Raw genomic sequence first — 22,403 nt, forward strand, 5'->3', positions numbered from 1 at the left:
TAGCACATGCCATGATGACTCATGGTAGGACTATCTTGGTGGTGGCTCTCTGACTGTGGAATTCCCTCCCTTTGGCGATGCTCTCATCCCGCACACTCAGTGACATCTTCTCATCGCCTCCTGGAAATGTCTCTCCTCCATTCAGCATATGGGGGCTGATATGTTGATTCCACTGCTGTTGTTCTGTGAGTACGCATGGACTGCTGCTGATTCCCTTGATGATCTTGTGGCTCTGTGGTTCTGTTGCTCATTCTTTTAAGTTTCATATTTTGTTGACAGTTGTTCACTGTCCTGAGAACATTTGTTGAAAGGCGGTCTACAAGCTCAGCGGCAGAGTATCTGTCTTGCATGTAGAAGGTCCCAGGTTCAATCTCCGGCGACAACTCAAGGTAGGGCAAAGAATGTCCCCTGTGTGAAACCCTGGCCCTGTCAGTCAGTATAAACAGTGCTGAGCTAGATAGACCCAAGGCTTGACTCATTGGAAGGCAGCTTGCTGTGTCCTTATTTAAATCTTTTGTTCAGAACCATGAGGACTGGAACCTTATTTTCTCTTTCAGAATAAAGACCGTGGCTCAGTGATAGAATGCTTGCTTTGCATGCAGAAGATCCCAGTTCCAACCACTGGCATTTCCAAACAGGACTGGGAATGTTCCCTGCCTGAGACCCTGGGCCTGGAGAGCTGCTGCCAGCTCGATGGACCAATGGTTTGACATCGTATGTGTTCCCCATCATCATATCGTTGTCATCTCTTTAAACCCCTCAGTGTCCCACAAGCGCAGTGCTTTGCGCTTCCTCACAGGAGCAAGTCACTTACCCACAGGTGGCACTGGGGGCCATCTCATTCCTCCACTTGATTTAATCTCCCTTCATTTTCAGCACCCCCCCCCTTTCATGGTAGTTGTAGGCTATTATCGGTCCCATGGAATGTCCAATTTTCTCTTGGTCCCCTTTCTGTGAAGTGTTGTTATTTCTACTTCTTAGTTTATGGGGTTTAGGAGATTAAATAGCCTGAAGAATGCGCGCGAGAGCGAGCGAACAATTCAGACCCTCTGATTTGCTCCTATTATGGGAAAATGGGAAGCAATTATGCTCACGCGTTTTTGCAAAGAGATAAATGAGGGAGATTGCTAATCAGTCGTGGAGCGCTCACCTCATCACTTCAGCGGTACAGGTGATGATGGGATGAGATTACAATTCGCACAGGCGGCAGAATTAGCAGAAGACGAGGTTCATGTTTGTTTCTGGTGGCCCAGCTCATGTCCCAGGTGGCCGAGCAGACAGACAAGCAGCTTGGCCTATGCATAGATGGCAAGTGGTTTCAACTGAGAAAGCATGGCAGAATCAGCAGTATTATAGAGCCAGGCTGAGACCCTCTGGGCTACATGTATCCCTGATTAGCTGGAAGGTGCTCTACCATTCCTGGCCTTCTGAATTGGTGGTGCTGTAGTGCAGCTGAAATCAGAAGCTCCTTCTACTTGCAAGACGCCACTGTAATGGAGAGAGTCCCCATGGCCTCTTTAAAGGTCTTCTAGTCAGATTGCCCCTGCCCCCCCCGGGCTAATCTCTGTTGAGTCCCTGGGGCAGAGCCTGTGCTCACTGGGCAGTCTTCCTATCCTTCACTTGTTCTTCCTGCCCACAAGGAAGGAGAATCTCATTCCTCGTCCAGCAAATCAATAAAAAAATACCCCAAACCCAAATCATTATCTTGGGATCAGGAAGCAATGGAATTGTAAGAATGAAAGTTAAGAATCGGTTTGCCAGATCAAATTACAGGGCCATCTAGTCTAGCATTCTGTTTTCAAGAGAGGCCTCTGGAAAGATCACAAGCAGGGCATGAAGTTAAGGCCCATTTCTTGTAGCTTATTCCCAGGTATTCAGAGGTAAACTGTCTTTGAATATGGAGGTTCTACTTTGCTAAAAATTAAAAGCATAAGAAGAGCCCTGCTGGATTAAGCCACTGGCCCATCATCTAGCCCTCCATTCCATTTCCGACAGCACCCGCCAAAGGCTTCATTGGTAGCCCACAAGTTGGCCATGAAAGTGTGTTCACAGTTCTATTTGTTGAATCTGTATTCTGAGTGTCCTTGTGCCCTGACTAGCTGGAAGGTGCTCCTACTATTCCTGACCTTCTGAAGTGGTGGCGCTGTAGTGCTGCTGAAATCAGAAGTTAGTTCTGGGGCTGGGGCTGGTTGGTTCACACAAGCAACAAATGGCGTCACTCTCTACATGCCACAGCAATTGCCACAGAGCGATCCATATCACCCTGTGCTGCTACTATGGCACACAATGGTTTTCTCAGCCTAGTTGTGAGCAGGCTGCTGCTCCACCTTCACAAGAGAAAGGTAGGTTTCTATGGGAGAAAAGCATCATATGAGCTTTAGCAACAGGAGGAGGTTCTGCTGTTGGAAGGAGAGGTGGAGGGCTGACGTGGCGGACCCAGGGAGGCAGGCAGGAAGGCGGAAAAACTGGAAGCTGAGTGGGTAAAAGATGCCAGAGTGTCAGGGCTTAGCTCTAGGTAGCCATCAGAGGGGAATCAGAAATTTTGCCAGGGGGTCAGAGCTAAGAAGCCCATAAAATATCCCTGAGCCAGGGAGACCATTGTTATACCTGTAGCATAAGAGGGCCTTCCATAATTGCCGGCCTAGGTAGGCTAGTCGTGCCAGTGGCACACCAGTAGGGTGCTACCACACTCCCTGTAGGATCCATCTATCCCCAGGCAGAAGGCAAGCCGGTGGGGGCTTTGTGCAGGCAGACAGAGGTTGAGGTGGTTGTCCCAGGCCCACGTGATGGAGGTTTGCCAGTAATGCACTCTTTTAAGGAGTTTGCATGTGTATGTGTTGATGATATCCACCCAAAATGAGGCACCACTCATTTTCTTTTGCCGACAAATCCTACAATCAATGGAGCATCCAAGCTTCTCAGATTGAATGTGAAATGCTGAGCATTTTGTTTTAAAGCCTGCCTAGTTCCTAATACTCCAGCTACATATTCATCTCCAAAACACCAAATGTGCAGATTTTGTCTCAGTCAGGCTGAGATGCGGCATGCAAGCAGAGAGATGAATAATCAGGCAGGCAGAGAGTTTGCTAAATGAACCCCGAGTGAAGCAAAAATATGAAGGTATTTAAGAAAAGGAGGAGTTTCTGAGTATGAGCATTTGCTAGGGACAGATATTCAGCTCTCTTTTTAAAAGAGCTTTTCAGTCACTCATTTTTGATACAATTGATGCTCCAGTTGAATTAGTGTTTTTATGTATTTGATAATAAGCAATCAGAATATATACACCGTATATTTTGATTTCTTCTGATTCTGTTTCAACCGTGCGGGTGAAGCCATTGAGGGCCCATTCTTATTACTTTCCCCTGCAGAGCTTCAGCGCGAATTGGGAGGCCTTTAGACATCAGAAAGAAGGCCGTCTCCTTACGTTTCATTCAAAACTTGTTTACTGCAAGAAGAAGAAAGAGAAATGAGACCCGCAAGGCATTTGGTCATACTAGAGAAATGCTGTCAGGCATTGGTATGATTAGTTCTTCAAACCAACATGTCAAACTCGTCCACCTTTCGGCCTCTTTTGGCTTCCTGCACTACAGCATCCGGATCCAATGGGTAAGAGAGGAGTGGTTTCAGTCACAAAATCAGGAGGAAGCAGGGGGCTCCCAGTGGAGTCTGGCTTGTTAGGGCAAATGGGCTACTTCTGCACCAGCCTCAGTCTGCCCTCAGCATGCCCCCACACCTGCATGCCTTCTTACTTACGAGCAGCACAGAGGTTGTTCAGGTTGGGAACAACACTAGAATTGGTTGGTTCTGCCTGCCATTGGCTCTTTCTCTGCCTGCCATTGGCTGTCTCCACTTACCATTGGGCTCCCTGCCTTCCGCCCTCCCAATCCTAATGGACACTGGCCATCAGTTCTAATTTTGTCCCCATCGTCCTCCCGTCGAGTTCTACAGAGGCATCCCTGAGACTACAGAGGAGGAAGCTGACAACTGGTGCCATCCCCTAGACATATAAGAATGAAAGGAAGCCAGTGGGGACTGACTGAGGTTGGTGGGGCAGAGCCCCATTTGCCCGAATGAGCTAGCCTCCACTGGCTACAGGCCACATGGGTATGCACAGCAGATATATTGAGGCTGCAATCCTACACGCACTCATCTGGGAATAAGCCCAGGTGGAAGGAAGGCTTTAAAGCAAAATGTGCAGAATTTCACATTCAGCTGGAGAAGCTTGCACACGCGCGCGCACACACACTCACACTAAGCCAGTCTTCATCATTGTAGTGCCCTCCAGATGTTTTGGGCTAGAATTTCCCTCAGCTCCAGAAACCATGACCAATGGTCAGGGAGGGTGGGACTTGTAGCCCCAACAACAATTGGAGTTGCAGAAAGGCTGCAATAAGTCTTTGAAAGAGTGCATTGATGGCAGCCGTACCTGGTTTCCATGGGCTTGTGATCATCATTGCCTGGCTGCAGGCCAGATGAGCATAAACCATAGATATAAGTTTGTTCACATGTTATACTGTACACTGTACACTTGTCGAATGTATATATGAGGCTGCAATCCTACACACACCTAACTGGGAGTAAGTCCCATGGAACTTGTTAGCTGGTATCCAAAGTAGCACTAAGTCACTTGTTCCACTGCTGCAAGAATTTACATTTGTGTAATGGAATTTCACCCCTCTGCTCCCCCAGCATGCTCCCTAAATCCGCCCTGGGCTTCCCCCCAACCCTCTGGAGCAGATTTCTGCAGGGTGCAGGATGTTTGCAGGAGGATGAGGCTGTAGTTCCATTATATAAGTGTAAATCCTTGCACTAACAGAATGAGTGGGTTGGAAACTGTCCAATAAGTTTACTTCTTTGATAAGCAGAGGGTTGTGCTCTAAGTCACAAGGGTGTTTTTTGTTTTTTTTTACTAAGAAAGGGCTGGGGGAGGAGATCAAAGAGAGGCTTACAAAAACTTACATTGATGCAATGTGTGAATTGGCACTCAGAAAACAACCTGACTCCCACTTACCGATTGCTGTTATTTTCTCCGTTCTTGCCCTTATTATTTGTGCCTCTGTTGTTGGTCTAAAATATATATATTCTTCCTAAACAGATTAGCTAGTATATTGAATACATTTCAGTAAGGGGAAGATACATTTGATCGATCAGGGTTTGTGCATAGAATGGGGTGGAGGGACAGGGTGGCGGTGGAGGAAGAACCTTAAGAGAAAATAAACAGGAAGCCAAGCAGGAGCCTCTTTCATCAATGTCATCTGGAGCACTTGTGGTTGCACCCCCCCCCCGGTTGTTAGCATCATAGCTCACAATCACTGCAACTGGGACATTGTTATCTATTATTCACAATTAAGGTTTGGAGCAGAGAGAGGAGGGAGGAGAGAGACGTGCATTAACAGAGATCACCCTTTCTCAGAGCTCAGGAAGTAGGCTGAGTCAATAGCCATTATGATGACAACCCAAACCTGGAAGAAGATTACGTGGCAGACAGACGGACCAATGGAGGCTTTCTGACATACTGGAGACAGGAAATCTAAGAAAGGTCGACTACAAAGGGTGGAGAGAGATCCAACTGGCTGGAGGGAGGGAAGGGGGGAGGAGCAAAGGCAGGTGGTATGTTGTCAGTAGGGATGGGCAAATCTGTCCATTTTGGTTCCTCACCGTTTCTCATTTTTCCAACCTTAAGTTCAGTTCTCCACATTTCTCCATCAGTTTGTAGGTGATTTTTTAAAGTCTCCATGAAAACGTATCAGCATTGGGTGCAAATTTCCTCTAATATACATCTCCTAATATTGCATGCTTGTATGCAATTTTGCTTAACATACACATTTTTGCAAAAGCATTTCCCCCTACTGTAATGCATTTTTTCAAGCTGTTTTCGTGAATGTCTGCATGTATATGCACACTTTACCTCTGGTCCTCATTGGGGTTGCATACCCCCTGAAGGACCAAGTGCACAGTATGGGAGTCCTCCAGAACTTGGCACTTATTGGAAAAGCTCAGGTTGTGGCAGTGGCTAGGAGTGGTTTTTTTAGCAACTTAGACTGGTTTCGACAACTGTGACCCTGTCTGGAAAAGGACGGACCTTGTGTCAGTTATTCATGCATTAATCACATCTGGATTGGACTACTGCAGTTTAGTATATGTGAGGCTGCCTTTAAAGGAAGTTGGAACATGTGGCCAGGGATGCAGAAGGAATCTGCAGCAGGGTTTATTCTAAGGTTTTTTCCCTACTGCGGAAGCAGCCAGCACACTGCCTGCCCCCCAAACTAGTCAAGTCATTTGTCCCATAATATACTATTAGCAGGGCTTTTTTGTGACAGTACTCACCAGTATGGACTACCTGCACTTTCTTTTTGTGCTACCTAAACCAGCCATTATGTGCTGGCACCCACAGTCCTTTTTTCAAGATATGAGTAGCTGTACCTTGTTTTTTTTACCGAAAAAGCACTGACTAATAGAATAAGGTTATGAGGATTTGAAAGGAACCAGTATTTATCTTCATTTTCTATTTCTTTTTATCTTTCCTCATCTTTTTTTAGAAACTACCTAGCTTCTTATTAAATCCCATATACTCAACCGCACAGAAACTTATTTCTCACTGCACAAACTGTTTTGACATGGCAGAAAAAGTGTCTAGCTGCATGTTAGAATAAACCTTGATCCTCAGAACTCAAATTCAAAAGCAGATTCCCCCAGTTTATATGTGTAGGCTGTCTCATTTCCCCCCCCCATACAGTTCCCCCAAAGAGTGATGGAATGTCAGCAACTCCTGCGGCTCACAGAGGGGATTCCTCTTGCCATTCAAGCAGTGCGGTGGCAAGCAGGCCTGTGCCGGCTCAACAACCTATACTGTTGGTTGGCGATCACTCATGGCTGAGTAAGATTGTCTTCCAAGATAATTTAGTTGGAAGACGCCTGTGCGTGAATTTGTTTTATGTGTGGAGACTGGCGCACCACGATCAACACACAATCTTGACAGAAAAAGACTTTGATCCAATGGTATGGGTACCACGATGTTTGGAAGTCTTTTATTTGCTGCAGCCTTCATCCACCTTCACAGCCGTTGTAACATACACATTGTTATCCTTCACCTGTTCTGCCATTGAGGACATTCTTGGATTGTTCTTTGTCTGGTTCCTCTCCCTTGACCTTACCGCCATGGGTGACCCTGCTGGGAGCACATGACTCCCGACGGCATCGCTCACAGGGTTCATTGGAACAAGCAAGCCCACTCACCACTACAAGGTGACAATCCAGCGAGGGGTACAACCTATACTAGAACTTTTTAGAATGGCAAAAAAGTAGTGAAAAGGTAGGGTTGTTAGAGAATTCCATCAGAAACAGAAATGAGAGTGGAAATGGCCACAGTTCACATTTGTCAGAGGTCAGGAAGGGAAATTGCACAAGTGGTATTTGCTATTGTTGCTTTTTTAGTCCTCCAACGTTATGTAAATAATTACATTATTTTCTGCATTGTTTTTAATATTTCCCTTCTATTTCATTGAAATGCACTGAAACTGATTATGTAATCAATTACATAACTGATTACATTTGTTTTGGCCATAGCGGATAGGAAGACGAACAACATAGGTTTTAGCAGAAGCCAGACTGTAGTGGAGTGTTCCTTCCCTGAAGTCTTATCTTCCTCTTCCTTGTTGCAGGAACTCTCACACCTTCCTTTCTCGATCACCCTGCCCCTCTCCATTCTCTTACCTAACCTTGTGGGAGGTGCCATATCTGTATGGTGAAGTGGTGCCTATGCTTTTCGGCACATGGGCTAAAAGTCAATGTGATGTATTGGTTAAAGCATTGGACTAAACTGGAGGAGACACAAGTTCAAATCCCCACTCAGCTACAAAGCTCATTGGGTGACCTTGGGACAGTCACCCTCTCCCTCAGCCTGGCCTACCTCACAAGGTCATTGTGCGGATAGTGGGAGAAGAAACATATATCTTACCCTAGGTTTCTCAGAGGAAGGGAGGGTTATAAATGTAATAAATAAATAAAACATTGGTGGTGCAGGCTGTGTAAAATCTTACCATTGCATAGGACTTCTGTTTTCCTTTTCCTTTTTACATTTCTAATCTCAAAGCCTGCAATTATGAATTTTCACGTACTGGAAATTATAAAGAGCCCACAAATGAAATGTTAATCTTATTGGAGTTCTGAAATTCTTTGAAGGTCCTTTTTAAACTTAGTTAAATGTTTGAAATTACCATGTTTGTTACAAACCCGCCTCTTTCTTTCTGTGTTAGAATACATTGCTTTGACCCTCTTGGCTTTCCATGGGACTTGGAGATGTTGCTAGGGAAATGAAGTGGGCAACGGCAGGGTGGGCGGGTGGGGAAGGATGAAGCCAGGAACTCATCTGCAAGAAAAGGATGCCATTTTTTGGGTGGTGGTGGTGGAGTACGTGTTTTCTTACCAGCTGAAAGCACATAGACATTTGGCATAATGCATCAAGGCAGGAATCTTTATTGAACAATAAACATGACCAATGGTGCTCCCCTCATTGGAGACTTTGCCGCAAAGTTTATCTCCCTCTCCTAATGGGGGCGTTTTCAGAGCGGTGTGCTGTCGGTAGCTGCAGATGGGGTGGAACTGCTTCCTCTCTTCCCGTCCCCTGACTCCTCAGCTTCCCTCCTCCGTGAGACACATTGGAAGTTGCATCTTCCCTAATGAGATTTAATGAAAAGGCCAAAATGTATGCAAATGACTTCCACTTCACACGTTCCAAGAGGATTAGAATATCATTAAGGCTGGCATTAAATATTTAAACAATATGTATGCCAAAGCATGAGGGAAAGTGTTGTGCTTCCTCAGGGTGGCTCGTCGTGGCCATGGCAAGGCCAGTAGCTCATTCTACCCTGGGGAGGAAAGGAAGGTAGATTTTGGGTCACAGAGGGGGTCAGGCCATGGTTGGGGAGCCCTGGCAGAAACAAAAGCAAGGGTCAGGGGTCTGAAAGTATTGGGGGACCTGAGAAGAAGGGCCATACTGCTCTACTGACATGGAGTCACCACTGGATTTCTGATACAGAGAAGGAAGTGCTGGATCTATTGGGAGAGCCTGCAGCAGACGTTGTGGAGGCACAGAACCCAGACCAAGGCTCAGTGACAAACTGGACCCACTCAGCCTGTCAGCCAGCTCCCCCGCTGTGAACCAGAGAACCCTGAACCAGAGCTTGGAAAAGTTACTTTTTTGAACTACAACTCCCACCAGCCCAATCCAGTGGCCATGCAGGCTGGGGTTGATGGGAGTTGTAGTTCAAAAAAGTAACTTGTCCAAGCTCTGCCCTGAACTGGGACTCCCAAAGACAACACGCTCTCCTCCACATTCTCTTGAGGAAGGGTGTCAGGGTGTAGCCCTGTCCAGACCTGGAACCTAAGGAAGCAAATGCCCCACTGCTAGCAGACACCCCATTTCCAGGAGATCTCCACACTGCCAGTGATTGGCCTGAGGGGCGTTCAGAACCAAACACCCCCACCCCTTAGGACCAGATGTCTCCTGTCCACATGAGTTGTTTAAGTTCCTCACCTGCTCTCCTCTTGGACTCCATATGTCACAGGAGCAGAGAATAATTTTCATGGAATAAGAAATGTAACCAAGGATTTGATGTTCCCCTTATTCAAATGGAAAAGTGGTCTTCGCTGCAAACTTTTGTTTCTAGTTTTTTATTTTTATTTTTTCTATCCAACTGTATAATATTTTTGTTAGCCATCACACCATCATGCATGGGGGTGGGGTGCGGCAGCAGGACAGCAGGTAAGCGAGGCGAGGGAGTGAGAGAAACGAGGAGGGCGGATGGGTGAGTGGGCAGCAGTGACAATAGAAGAAGCTGGTAAGCAGTTGAGGTGGCATGGTAGTGGCGGCAGCAGCAGTGGCAGGCAGGAGGCCAGTAAGCTGGCGAAATGGGGCAGTGGCAAATGCCTGTGGGCTGTTTGGGGAGTTGCTTGGGGCTGGGGGGCATTTGGGGAGTTGCATGGGGGTGGGAGACTTTTGGGAGTTGCTTGTGGGGCAGTTTTGGGACATGTGTGTGTGTGTTTGGGAGTGCCTGTGTTTGGGAGTGCCCATTGAATATGTGTGTGTTTGGGGATGCGTGTGTGTGTGTGGTGTACCTAGTTGTGTATGTGTGTGTGTGTGTATTTGGGAGTCTGGGGGGGTGGGAATCCATGGGGGGGTTGGCACGCAAAGCACACGGGCAAAGCCCCTAGTATTATCATACAAACACACAGTACATACTGAAACATCACTGCATACTTTATCTCGCTCTCCTAATGGGGCGTTTCTCTAAAAACTAGACAGCAACTTCAGGGCTAGCCAGCAAAGTGCCTTGCTAGCCGCATGTGAGACTACTTGGGAGAAGGAGTAGGCGGAAGCACTTGTAAGCACCTGCCTGGCTCAGGGCTTGGCTGAGAGCCAGGAAGGGATGGAACCTCCAGCTCCTCTAAAGTCACCCCCAGACTGAGCTGTTTCATTGTTGGAGCACCAGTTCCCTTTGGGCTCTAAGCTCCAGTGCGGAACCTCCCTGAGCCAGGGAAATGGACAAATTAGCCTTCAATTCACTGGGGGGGGGGGAGAGCTCATACTCCCCAGAGTCTACTTGGCAGCACAGGCATTCCACACACACCCCATAGAGAAGTCGCAGCCATGACTTGTCCTGTACAATTCCCCTGGAGAGTGACATTATATCATCAAGTCCTGTTACACCCAGGGGGATTGCTCTATTGTACCCAAAGTGTATGGTGGCAAGGAGTCCCGTATGCTAGCCTTTACAGGTTGCATTCTGCTGCATCAACCATTTTTGACAAGTTTAAGGGACAGAAATGTCTTTTGGAAGAACAAGAAGCATCACTGCAGCCCTCAGACCACCTCGTAAAAGAATCCACAGACTCTGAAGTGGACTCATGGTCCAGTCTGGGTCATGACGATTCACCCAGATCCAATCAGGTGAATCCACTTTGGAAGCCAAGATTGGCAGATTCCTCCTCCATTCTTAAACACTTTTTCATATAATTTTGCATATAATTAACTAGGCCTTTAAAAATACAGACAATGCATGAGTGGTTTCGACATGAGTGGGTACTCGATATAACAGGCAGGCCAATGCAAGCAAAGCTTGATAGGGTCAGAAGAACCTCCCAATTCTCTGTACAAATCTATTTAGAACAGATTCTTCCTCCATCCCTTGCCAGGAGCAGAGTGGGTGGAGGGGGGTGGGAAGGAGGCTGCGTTGCACAAACTGGTTTGAGCTAACCAGCCAAATCTTTTGACTCCAGGCCCTTAGGATATGATGAGTCTCTCTGTTGGTAATATGGGGAAGAGCTGATTTGAAAGATCTTTATAGGAAGCTCACAATTAGGCGGGTACGTTGATAGAAAAAGCCACAGGGGAGGCAGAAACTCATTTCCAAGGGCCAGCTTATGTCATATTAGTAATTTGTTATGGTAAATGAAGCTGTTTCTATTTTTTTAATAATAAAAAACACCAAAACACCAAAATTAATTCCAGTGCTGCCCAGGAAGACAAGGGTGTTGTGTTTCCATATCACCACCTCCCCTCTGCCCCCCAAGAGGTCATGATAACTGTGTTGGCTTCAATATGCACAACAACTTTCATTGAGAAGTTTCCAGTTGCATGTATTGGTGTGACACCAGTCTAGTGGGTGTAAGAATCCACACCCGGTGGAGAGCTGGGTGTTTGCTCTTAACATAATAGCCACTATGGAACCTTCATGGGGATCTGCCACAACAAGCTTCCAGCCCTCAGCGGTGGAACTGTGTGGGTGGCCTTTGGAAAACTTGCAGGCAGGATTCACAGGGGCCGGGGTGGTGCCAAGGGGGGGAGAAGGGAGCAACCCCACAACAAGAATCTTGTATAACCCGCTGTGTATATTTTGCCCACCTAGAAGTATACTTTACCCCTTCTGGCCTGACCCCCAGAGCTTGGAAAAGTTACTTTTTTTGAACTACAACTCCCATCAGCCCAATCCAGTGGCCATGCTGGCTGGGGCTGATGGGAGTTGTAGTTTAAAAAAGTAACTTTTCCAAGCTCTGCTGACCCCCCTCCCAATTTTTTTTCTGGTGCAGCTACTGACAGGGGCATTTGAGTGGCATTTTATTTATTAGTCACCCATCTGGGAGGTTGTCCAACCACTCTGGGCAAGTACAGCCAAGGATATACAACTACATTAAACAGTAACATAAAAACATTAACAGATTAAAATCACAACCAATCTGCATTTCTCATGACATGTCTGTGCCGTGAGGCCACACATTGGTTTGGTTTGCCCATCACAGTAAACCAAAGTATGCCTTACCATCACTGCATGAATGTGCTGGCTCCCAGAGACACACTCATCCATGATTTGATCATGGATGAAGATGCTGATTTGGTGTGCATTACGAGACCTGGGAGGGTGAGCCTGGAGGGGTTGATTTGACCCAGCTTTGTCCACCTGGATACTCGGTGCAACACCAGCACAGGCTGCAGGGGTGGAGGGGGGAGGAGGAGTTGCTGTGGTCTACAGAACTTTGATCTCTGTCACCAGGAAACCACTGTCTCTTGGAGCTGGCTGTGAGGGCCTGCACCTGGTGTCGGGCCAACGAGACAGGAAGCTAGGGTTCCTATTGGTGTACTGTGCACCCTGCTGCCCGGCAGCTTCTCTGACTGAGCTGGCGGAGGCCATCTCAGCTGTAGTATTGGAGGAGCCCAGAAAGATAGTGTTGGGTGATTTCAGTGTCCATGCTGAGGCTGCCTCTAGTATTCTGGTTCAGGACTTCATGGCCTCCATGACAACCATGGGGCTGTCTCAAGTTGTCACCACTCTGACGCATAAGGCAGAGCACACCCTTGACTTGGTTTTTGCTCCAGATGGAGGTCTGAAGATGGGGGTGGTGGATGTTACCCTGTTGTCATGGTCAGACCACTTCCTGGTAAAGTTTGGTCTTATGGCTCCAATACTCCTCTGCAGGAGTGATGGACAGATTAAGGTGGTTCACCCCCGGAGACTAATGGAATCCACTGGATTCCTGAATGCCCTGGGGAAGTTCCCAGTAGATAGAGCAGGTGACCCTGTTGAAGCTGTTGTCACACTGTGGAACAGCAAGGCACGTCGGGCTCTTGACATGGTTGCCCCTGAGCACCCTCTCTGGCATTGTAAAGCCCAGTTTGCACCTTGGTACACCAGTGAGCTAAGGGCAATGAAACAGGCTGGATGATGGCTAGAACGCAAGTGGCGAAAGACATTCTGTGAGGCTGATCTGGCACGAGTAAAACATAACCATGCCTACTGTGCTGCTGTGAGGGTGGCGAAGAAGGCCCACTTCTCTGCCACCATTGCATCCTTAAGGAGCTGTCCACGGGTGCTTTTCCATATTGTCAGGGGTCTGTTGACATCAACTTCTGGAAATCAAGTTTTAGACCCTTCGGAGGCCCACTGTGAATTGTTTGCAAGGCACTTTGAGGGTAAAGTTGCTCGCCTCCTTAGCAATCTTGAGGCCTCATCCACATCTACTGTAGTCCCCAGTGAGGTGTCCAGCGCATTGGGATCAGTTTCAGTTGATGCGGCCTGATGACATGGACACGGTGCTTGGATGATGCAGCCAGCAAAGTGTCCTCTTGACCCTTGCCCTTCTTGACTTATTAAAGCTTGCCGAGGGGGGTTAACCAAGTGGATCCAGGGTGTGGTCAACGCATCGTTGCGGGAGGGAGTGGTTCCAACCGTTCTGAAAGAGGCGGTGATCCAACCGCTCCTGAAAAAGCCCACCTTGGACCCATTGGTTTGTGACAACTACCACCTGGTCTTAAATACCCCCTTCTTAGGGAAGATGATTGAGAGGGTTGTGGAGCAGCAATTGCAAGTACTCTTGGATGAAACAGATTATCTTGACCCATTTCAATCTGGGTTCAGGACTGGTTATGGGACTGAATCGGTCTTGATCGCCCTGATGCATGACCTTTATCGGGAGAAGGACAGGGGGAGTGTGACCCTGTTATTCTTACTTGATCTCTCAGCGGCTTTTGATACCATTGACCATGGTATCCTTCTGGGTAGACTTGGTGAGATGGGTATTGGAGGCACTATTTTATGGTGGTCCTGATCCTATCTCCAGGGTTGTTTTCAGATAATAGCATTGGGTGATTGTCTTTTGGTCCCCTGGCAGTTGTGCTGTGGGGTGCCACAGGATACCATCTTGTCCCCCATGCTGTTTAACATCTATATGAAGCCCTTAGCGGTCATCAGGAGATTTGGGGGCGAGGTGTCAGCAGTATGCTGACGATACCCAGCTCTACTTCTCTGTCACATCTGAATCAGGAGAGGCCGTGCAAGCCCTGTACCGCTGCCTGGAGTTGGTGGTGGGCTGGATAAGGACCAATAAACTGAGTCTGAATCCTAGTAAGATGGAGACGCTGTGGGTTGGTGCTTCCCGAGTTCAGATAATTGGTCAGTTGCCTGCTTTGGATGGGGTCGTACTCCCTCTGAAAAAGCAGGTTCATAGTCTGGGGGTGCTCCTGGATCCATCTTTGTCGCTAGAGGCTCAGATGACCTCTGTGGCTAGGACTGTCTTTTACCAACTTCGGCTGGTAAGACAGCTGTGGCCGTTTCTGGACCGGGATAGCCTGACCACTGTTGTCCATGCACTGGTAAACTACAGGCTGGATTACTGTAATGGCCTATATGTGGGGCTACCTTTGAGGTTGGTCCGGAAGCTGCAGCTGGTGCAAAATGCGGCAGCAAGACTGCTCACTGGGGCAGGGTATTGCCAATATGTCACCCCGCTGCTGAAAGAATTGCACTGGCTGCCCATTGGCTGCCCATTTGCTACCGGACTACGTTCAGGGTTCTAGTTTTGGTGTACAAGGCCCTATACAACTTGGGACCAGGATACCTGAAAGACCGTCTTATCCCTTATATACCCAGTCGATCACTGCGCTCTGCAGGTGAGGGCCTCTTGTAGATACCATCTTATCAGGAGTGTTCTGAACAACATAGGAAGTGGATCCTTAGTGTAGTGGCACCTACCCTTTGGAATTCCCTCTTCTTAAATATCAGACAGGCGCCATCTGTTATGTTTCCAGTGCCTACTGAAGACCTTCCTCCTTCGCAGGCCTTTTAAGTAGAGCCCTTATACTACTGTAAACCGCCCAGAGAGCTTTGGCTATGGGGCGGTATATAAATACAATAAATAAATAAATAAATAAATAAATACCTGCTTTGCTCCTCCCTGGGCCTTTTAGGTCATCAGCACAGGACAGCAGCTTAGCCAAGGTTTGGTTGAACATATCATCGAAACCTGGGATTGTGGTTAAGGTCATTCTTCCTTAATCATGGTGTATAACCATAGGACAAACCTTGGCTATAGATCATGGTTAAGGAGGAGAGACCTTCACCATGATCCTAGATCTGGATGAAGTTCTAAGCCAGGAGCGAGAAACCTCCAGCTCATGGGCCAAATTTGGCCCACCAGGCCTCCCCATTTGGCCTGTGAGGCCATTTCCCAAAAACCACGCCCACCTGCTCCATACCTGATGTCCCATGCCCACCTAAAAAGCCCAATGAGAAAGTAGACATGATCTCTTCCTTTGGAGCTGGACTGTTTGTGCATTCATGCGGGAGGAAGGAGGGATATGAAAAATAAATAAATAAATAAGCTTTGGCTTGCCTTTGCATGATGTGTGGATGTGGCCATTTAAAATGATTATTATGGCATTCATGACTTTTTCCCCCTAGTGTGGGAAACGCACAGACAGAGACAGAGGAATTTGTTCAGATGCTAAATTTAGGGCAATTGACAGGATGGGTCCCCAGGAGGAGGGTGCTAGCCCTGCAGGTGAAATGCATGTGACGGCTTAGCCATGTGGGTGGGCTTCTGGATCAAATTGGGGTAAGGCTGCCACTCCCATGAAGTAGGACAAGCCTTTTAAGTACAGACCTTATCCCAGTCTGCATCTGTGCTGGAACAGCTTTTAAAGATGTTTTTAAAGTTATGTTTTAAAGATGTTTTTAAGATGTTTTGTTTTAATATGTTTTAAAGTCTTTTGTTTTTAAGGTGTTTTAAAGTGCTTTCAGTGTTTTTGTTTGCCGCCCTGGGCTCCTTCTGGGAGGAAGGGCAGGATAGAAATTTAATAATAAAATTCATAAATAAACATGATGTACGTCAAACTGACATGTCAGCAGAAGTACTCTCAAGCTGTCCTTGAGTTTTCCAGCTCTAGGTTTTGGAAATCACCCCATCACAGGACCCCTCCCCCCACCAATAACAATCTGAAAATCAGTCACTTTAGAAAAGTGAGTCACTTTTTTTACTTTTTTTTCTTGCTGGCTTTCAATTAATAAAAGGCCACCCCAAGTGTCTCCAAATCTGAAATGGAGGAGTAATATGTTTTAAAAACAAAAGCAACACCAAAATGTTTAGTTGGAGGCAGCCCGAAAAGGTTACATCTGGATTGCAGAGACCAGCTTCTCAGATCAGTGCCCAAAACAGCTGGAGTTGTGCTGGTTATTTAAAATAAGACATGCACAATTAAACATGAGCTTTGAAGATTTCTTTTTCTTTCTCTTTAGGCTTGAGGAAATCATTTTAAATACCTCCTCCTCATTGCCAGTAGTGGTATAGCTCAGGGAACCAAATCAAGTGGGTCTTTTGCTCAATTTTAAAAACCATTAATTAGTTTTAGAGGAGAGGTAGGGACAGCCATATACTGTATAGTCTGTGATCAAACTTTCCCCCATTCCTGAGAGCTTATGGAATAGGTTTTACAAAATAAAGTGCTGGCAACAATTCCAAAAGTTTCGAGTAGATGACAGGGCTGGCAAGAAAAGAAAATTAAGTCCAAGAATAAGAGAAGAGACAATGAGCCATATAAAACTGAAAGTCAATCCCCCTGGACCAAATCAGCCTGGTATGAATGCACGTGGCATGGATTCATGTAGCATTTGGCTTCTCTTTACTATTAAATGAATACAGCACCCTATCCCAAGGTTTTTGTATGGAAAACAGCTTGATAATTATTCCACTCTATCCTTCCCTGTCCCTGGTCAATTTCAAATGCCAGTTTCTGCCACATTGTCTTATGGTGCTTCTGCTGCATCAGCCTTTCCCAACATGGGCCCTGGCAGATGTTATGGACTATAACTCCCATCAGCCCAGCCTGTCCAAAACATCTGCAGGGGCCCAGATTGGGAAAGGCTGTGTCACATCATCAAATCATAGGTTCATCGAGGTTTCCCTAATGGGTTGATGCCTCTGCCACCATTTTGGTTGATGGCAGGGATGCACACACATAGCACTCGTGCGTGCCATCAACCAAGATGGCGGCAGAGGCATCAATCCCTTAGGGAAACCTCAGCCACCATCTTGGTTGACGGCAGGCTTGCACCTGCAGCGCAACTGGCATTTACGTCAAGGGAGAGGTAGGCAGGGCATGCAGGCGGTCGTTGCGAGCCTGTGTGGCAGTACAGAGGGTGCCTGGGAGCTCCCTCTTGTGATCCATGGCAGGGTCAGGAAACGATGCTGCTGTGGATCACAGATTGCAGAAGGGAGCACTACCTACCCAGTGTTCACCAAGGGAAAGGTAGGTATGTGGGGCATGTGTGCTTGTACCGGGCCCCGGGCCAGGCTGGGGCCCAAGGGCCCCGGCATGCCTGGAGCCGGCCCTGGCCATGCGGTAGTGCGGGTGGTTACTTTTCTATCTTGAAAAACACATAACACTGAAGGAGGAAGTTGAAAGAGTGACACACTTTGAGCTCTATGTGCTTTTTCAGAGTCAGATTAATTCTACTGGATGCCACTTTTACCCAGACTCTTTGGTAAAGTGAAGTGTGGGCGCACAAATTTCCTCTCTCTCTCTGTCTCTTGGGGATGGGGGTGATCTAGTGTAAGGGAGAGAGAAGGTGCCCAGAGGGGGATGGTGCCCGTGGCCCTTGCTCAAAAGTCCAAATGTGTTCATGAGCCTAAAAAGTGTGGTGACCCCTGATGTAGATGGTGTGCTTAAGACAGTATTCATGTTTGATCCTTACAAGGCCGTGGTGGAACATAGCTGTGGAAGTAGGCTCTTTTGCATGCTGGGCCCAAGCATAAGCTGAACCCAATGAGGGATTGTTGCACCTTGTTCCTGGTTTGTGACACTACTTTCTAACATGCCCCTACAAGGCTGCCAGTTGAATCAGGTGAGATTAAAGATGGACTCACCTGTGGATTGAAGCAAGCAATCATACCTGTGACCATTTCAAGCACGTGCTGGAAACTTCAAGGAGCCGTGTTCCCAACAGCTCAATTTGGTCCTGTGAACTAGTTCTGAATATCAAGCATGAGGGAGAAAAAAGGTAGAAATGGATGGAACATCTGGCTTCCACTCTGGAAACATTTTTTTCTGGAACTGGACTTGTTATTGTTATTATTAATAATAATTGATTTACATACTGTTTATATGCCAAACTGACTTCTAAGCAGTTTGCAACATAAAATCAATTATAAAATACATAATTAAAATGCTAAATTACAATTCAATTAACACATTAAAACATCCTTAATTAAAATATACAATAAAACACACCAGTTAAAAACATGATAATCAAAACAGTTCAAAGCAAAGAATCGAGCTAGTTAGTAAAATGGGAAGTTGAAGTGCAGGGGAATGTTGGCCTACACAGGTGTGTCCTCAGGAGCTGGCAAAAATACAGATGAAGCCTCTTGTATTTTAACAGGAAGAGCATTCCACAACACTGGTGCCACCAGTGAAAAATTAGAGATGCGAAGGCCCAGGAAAAAAAGAAGAAGGAAAACTGTCCCGTCCCCCCCAAATTCTTCTGGTTTATTTTCCAGGCCTTCATATCTCTGTGAAAAATGTATTAAATTTCTGGAATTTTGGAAAACAGCAGCTTCTGGATTGTTGTTCTAGAATGTCCATCTTTCTAAGATGACACAGTGCCCTTTAACAACAAATAAATAACAGGCTGGTTTTGCAGGCTAGATTTTGATCAGATGACTCCCCACCGAAATAATACAGATAGCTTAGTTAATAAGACTTCCCCTGAGACCTGTTAATGTAGTTTCCCCCCCCCATACACACAAAAATGGTGGATATTACTTTCGCAGATGTTGCATTATCCCACGCTCGCTGCTTTTGAAGAGGGTCTCTTTCTGTACTTAGCAACTGCACACAAAGGGAACAAGCACAATCACCTGCTGGGAAGAGGCTGAGATGAAACAATTTCCAAAGATGAGGATTCTTTGGAGTTGTTCCTGTGGAGCCAAATGGATCCAGGCTGGTTGCACTCCAGCTGTGGCACTTGCTTAAAAGCAAAGGCGAGGAGTTTTTCCTGGTTTGCGTGTGTGTGTTTTCCATTAGAAACCACATTCACACCATGCATTTATTCCACTATTATTCCACTTTAAACAGTCATGGCTTCCCCCAAAGAATCCTGGGTAGTGTGGTTTGTGAAGGGTGCAGAGAATTGTTAGGAGATCCCCTAATTCCCCCCACAGAGCTACCATTTTCAGAGTTCTCTGGGAAGAGGGACTGACTGTCAAACCACAAAGGGAATTGTAGCTCTGTGAGTAGACTCTCCTAACAACTGTCTTCACAAACTACACTTCCTAGTTTTCTTTGCAGGAAGCTATGACTGTTTAAACTGGAATAATAGTGACCAGAACTGTCACTAGAAGCTAAAATGATGAAACTGAGGTTATTATACTTTGGACACATCATGAGAAGACATGATTCACTAGAAAAGAGAATAATGCTGGGAAAAACAGAAGGTAGTAGAAAAAGAGGAAGGCCAAACAAGAGATGGATTGACTCCACAAAGGAAGCCACAGACCTGAACTTACAAGATCTGAAGTGGGTGGTTCATGACAGATGCTCTTGGAGGTCGCTGATTCATAGGGTTGCCATAAGTCATAATCGACTTGAAGGCACACAACAACAACAACAACAACAAATATACGGTGTGAATGTGGCCCAAAGAAAGAACACCACACATTGTCATCACCAGAACCTGAAAGAGTAATTTCTAAGAGGCCTGACAGTATGCATGTCTGCTTAAACTTGAACCGTGTAGGCAGGTGACTTCTCAGTTTGAAAAGAGCCTCTGTAATTTGTAAAAAGAGAGATCAAATGGAAATAGAATAACGCTTTGTAAGTGCATCAACGAGTTAACAGAGCAGAGAGGAGGGGGAAAGTTATTGGGGTTATAGAACAAGTCATGCCTGTTGGCCATTAACTCGTTTTGGCTGGACAGCATAATGGTCAGGATCCTAAGAGAAATTAAATTATCAAAGTTGATGAAAGGATTTTTTCCCATCCCATCTTCCCCCACCCCTTGTATACCCCCATGTCCCATCCCACAAGGACCCCCAAGCCTTGAGAGAGGCTTCTTGGAAGTCACAGTTGGATACAGGAAAGAGAAGGGGAATGGAAAATGGGTAAACCTCTTTTAGCGAACTCATCATAGGATCAAAGCCAATGCATTCCTCTCTGTATCCTGCCCCCCCCAACAAACAGTTACAGGTGAACAATTCTGAAATGACTTTAGGGCAACAGTTGTGGGAGCCAAAAACAAGAGAGAGTAGCGGGAGGACTTTCTTCTTCTTCTAATGCTCTGTTTGTGGATAGAGCTGAGTCAAAATTTCTCAGCGGACATTCTTCAGAGAAAAATTACAAGATTTTTCTGACCCCTGAAAAAAAGAAGGCAATTTTGTACAATTTTCTCCAAATATTATCCAACATTGTTTGTGGTGGCCCCCCTCCCCCCACTACCAACCCCTCAAATATTCCAGAACATTGGTAGGTCTAGAAGATTCCTTGGAATGCCAAATGCATCAACAGCAAAACAACAACAGCAAGCAAGGAAGGAAGAAACGGAACTACTTGCATCACCAAGGATCAGTTCCACCCACAATTTCTCTGCCCGTAAACATGGTGGAGAGGCTGTTTGTGCACAGCTCCAAGGTTATGAAGAGAAAGCCACAAAGCCCCAGTCTGTTTGATGATGGGCCCAGCCTGCTGGTGCCAAGATGTGTCCCCACTCTCAATGGCTGTCAGGAGATGGAGCTCCTTGCTTCCTCCCAGGCCATGCTGCATGTTAGGACATCAGGGTTGATCATCACTTGGGAAGAGATGCTCTTGATTCCCTCTTCAACATCCTAAAATTAGCAATGCCTCTTTTCCATCACTGAGTAGTCAGGTGGGGGCTCCATCTGTCATCACAACAGGCCGTTTATTAGCTGCTGAGTCCATTAGTCATGTTGGCTGGGGCTGATGGGAGTAGTTATCCAAAACATCTGGAGGGCACCAGCTTGGGGAAGGCTGATCTAGGCCATCATCTGTTCAAAACAAGACCAAATGCTATTTCCAGCACTGTTAAACTCCATGCTCCTGAGTGTGCCAACTCCTGGACACTTTCCTATTTTCCTTTTTATAGAAGAGCATACTAGTAGAGAGCAATCTGTTACAGAAATCAATTAATTGCTAATTTCAACACAGATTTTTTTTAATAAAAAAGGTTATTTCAATCAGTTTCCTGCAATTTGGGGAGCTATTAGCTGACCAGGGCATGATATAATTATACATACAACATATTAACAGCCTGGCATATAAATCTGTGCCTCTCCTAATGAGCAGCAAAGCTGGATTGGAGCTTCGAAAAGTGAGTTCAGAATGATTGCCACAGCTTCGTTGGCTAATTGATTAATGGGGAGTTCGCCTTGGAGAGCTGTGTTACATCCCAATAAAAAAAACAAAATCACTGGAATGTCTTGGAGGTGCATTGCAGCCGTCTGCACGGAGCTGTGGAAAGGGATAGTGGTGCTAGCTTGTGAGAGTTTCTGACAATGTAGGGTTCATATTTCAGCTCCCTCCTGGAACTGAGGATAGATTGAAATACTCGGAGAGAAGGGGGACAATAGCAAGGAAAGGAGTGCAGGATTAATATCAACACAAGGTTTGGTAGGCTGTGGTGCAAGTGAAGCGTAAATCTAGACAGACTGGGAATTTTTAAACCCAGGAGGTTTCCACTCTGAGGATCCATGGGCAGGACTGAACAGGCAAGCCTATAGGAGAGCCCTCTCATGGCAAAGACCAGAAGGGCTGGTGGCTTAATGTGGCAGGCACCCCATTGCTGGAGGGGAGGAAGTTGGCTCAAGGGGTCTCCCTAGGGCTAACAATGGAGTGGTGTGCGACAGTGGGGGCTCCATGTCAGTAGGGCAGTCGAATACACTCTGGGGTTTAGTGATTCAGCACCTTGGACAGCTTCTTGACTGTTCAGACTAAACCTCCGAGCAGACTCCACTGCCCCACTGACATGGAGCCACCAGCCCCTACTGGTGTGCGTGAAAGAAGCCCGCACAATTTGGGAAGAGGTGATATTTCAGTGGTGGAGCCTGTGCTTTGCGTACAGAAT

The sequence above is a fragment of the Rhineura floridana genome, chromosome 12, assembly GCF_030035675.1.
Source record: "Rhineura floridana isolate rRhiFlo1 chromosome 12, rRhiFlo1.hap2, whole genome shotgun sequence".
Classification (NCBI taxonomy): domain Eukaryota; kingdom Metazoa; phylum Chordata; class Lepidosauria; order Squamata; family Rhineuridae; genus Rhineura; species Rhineura floridana.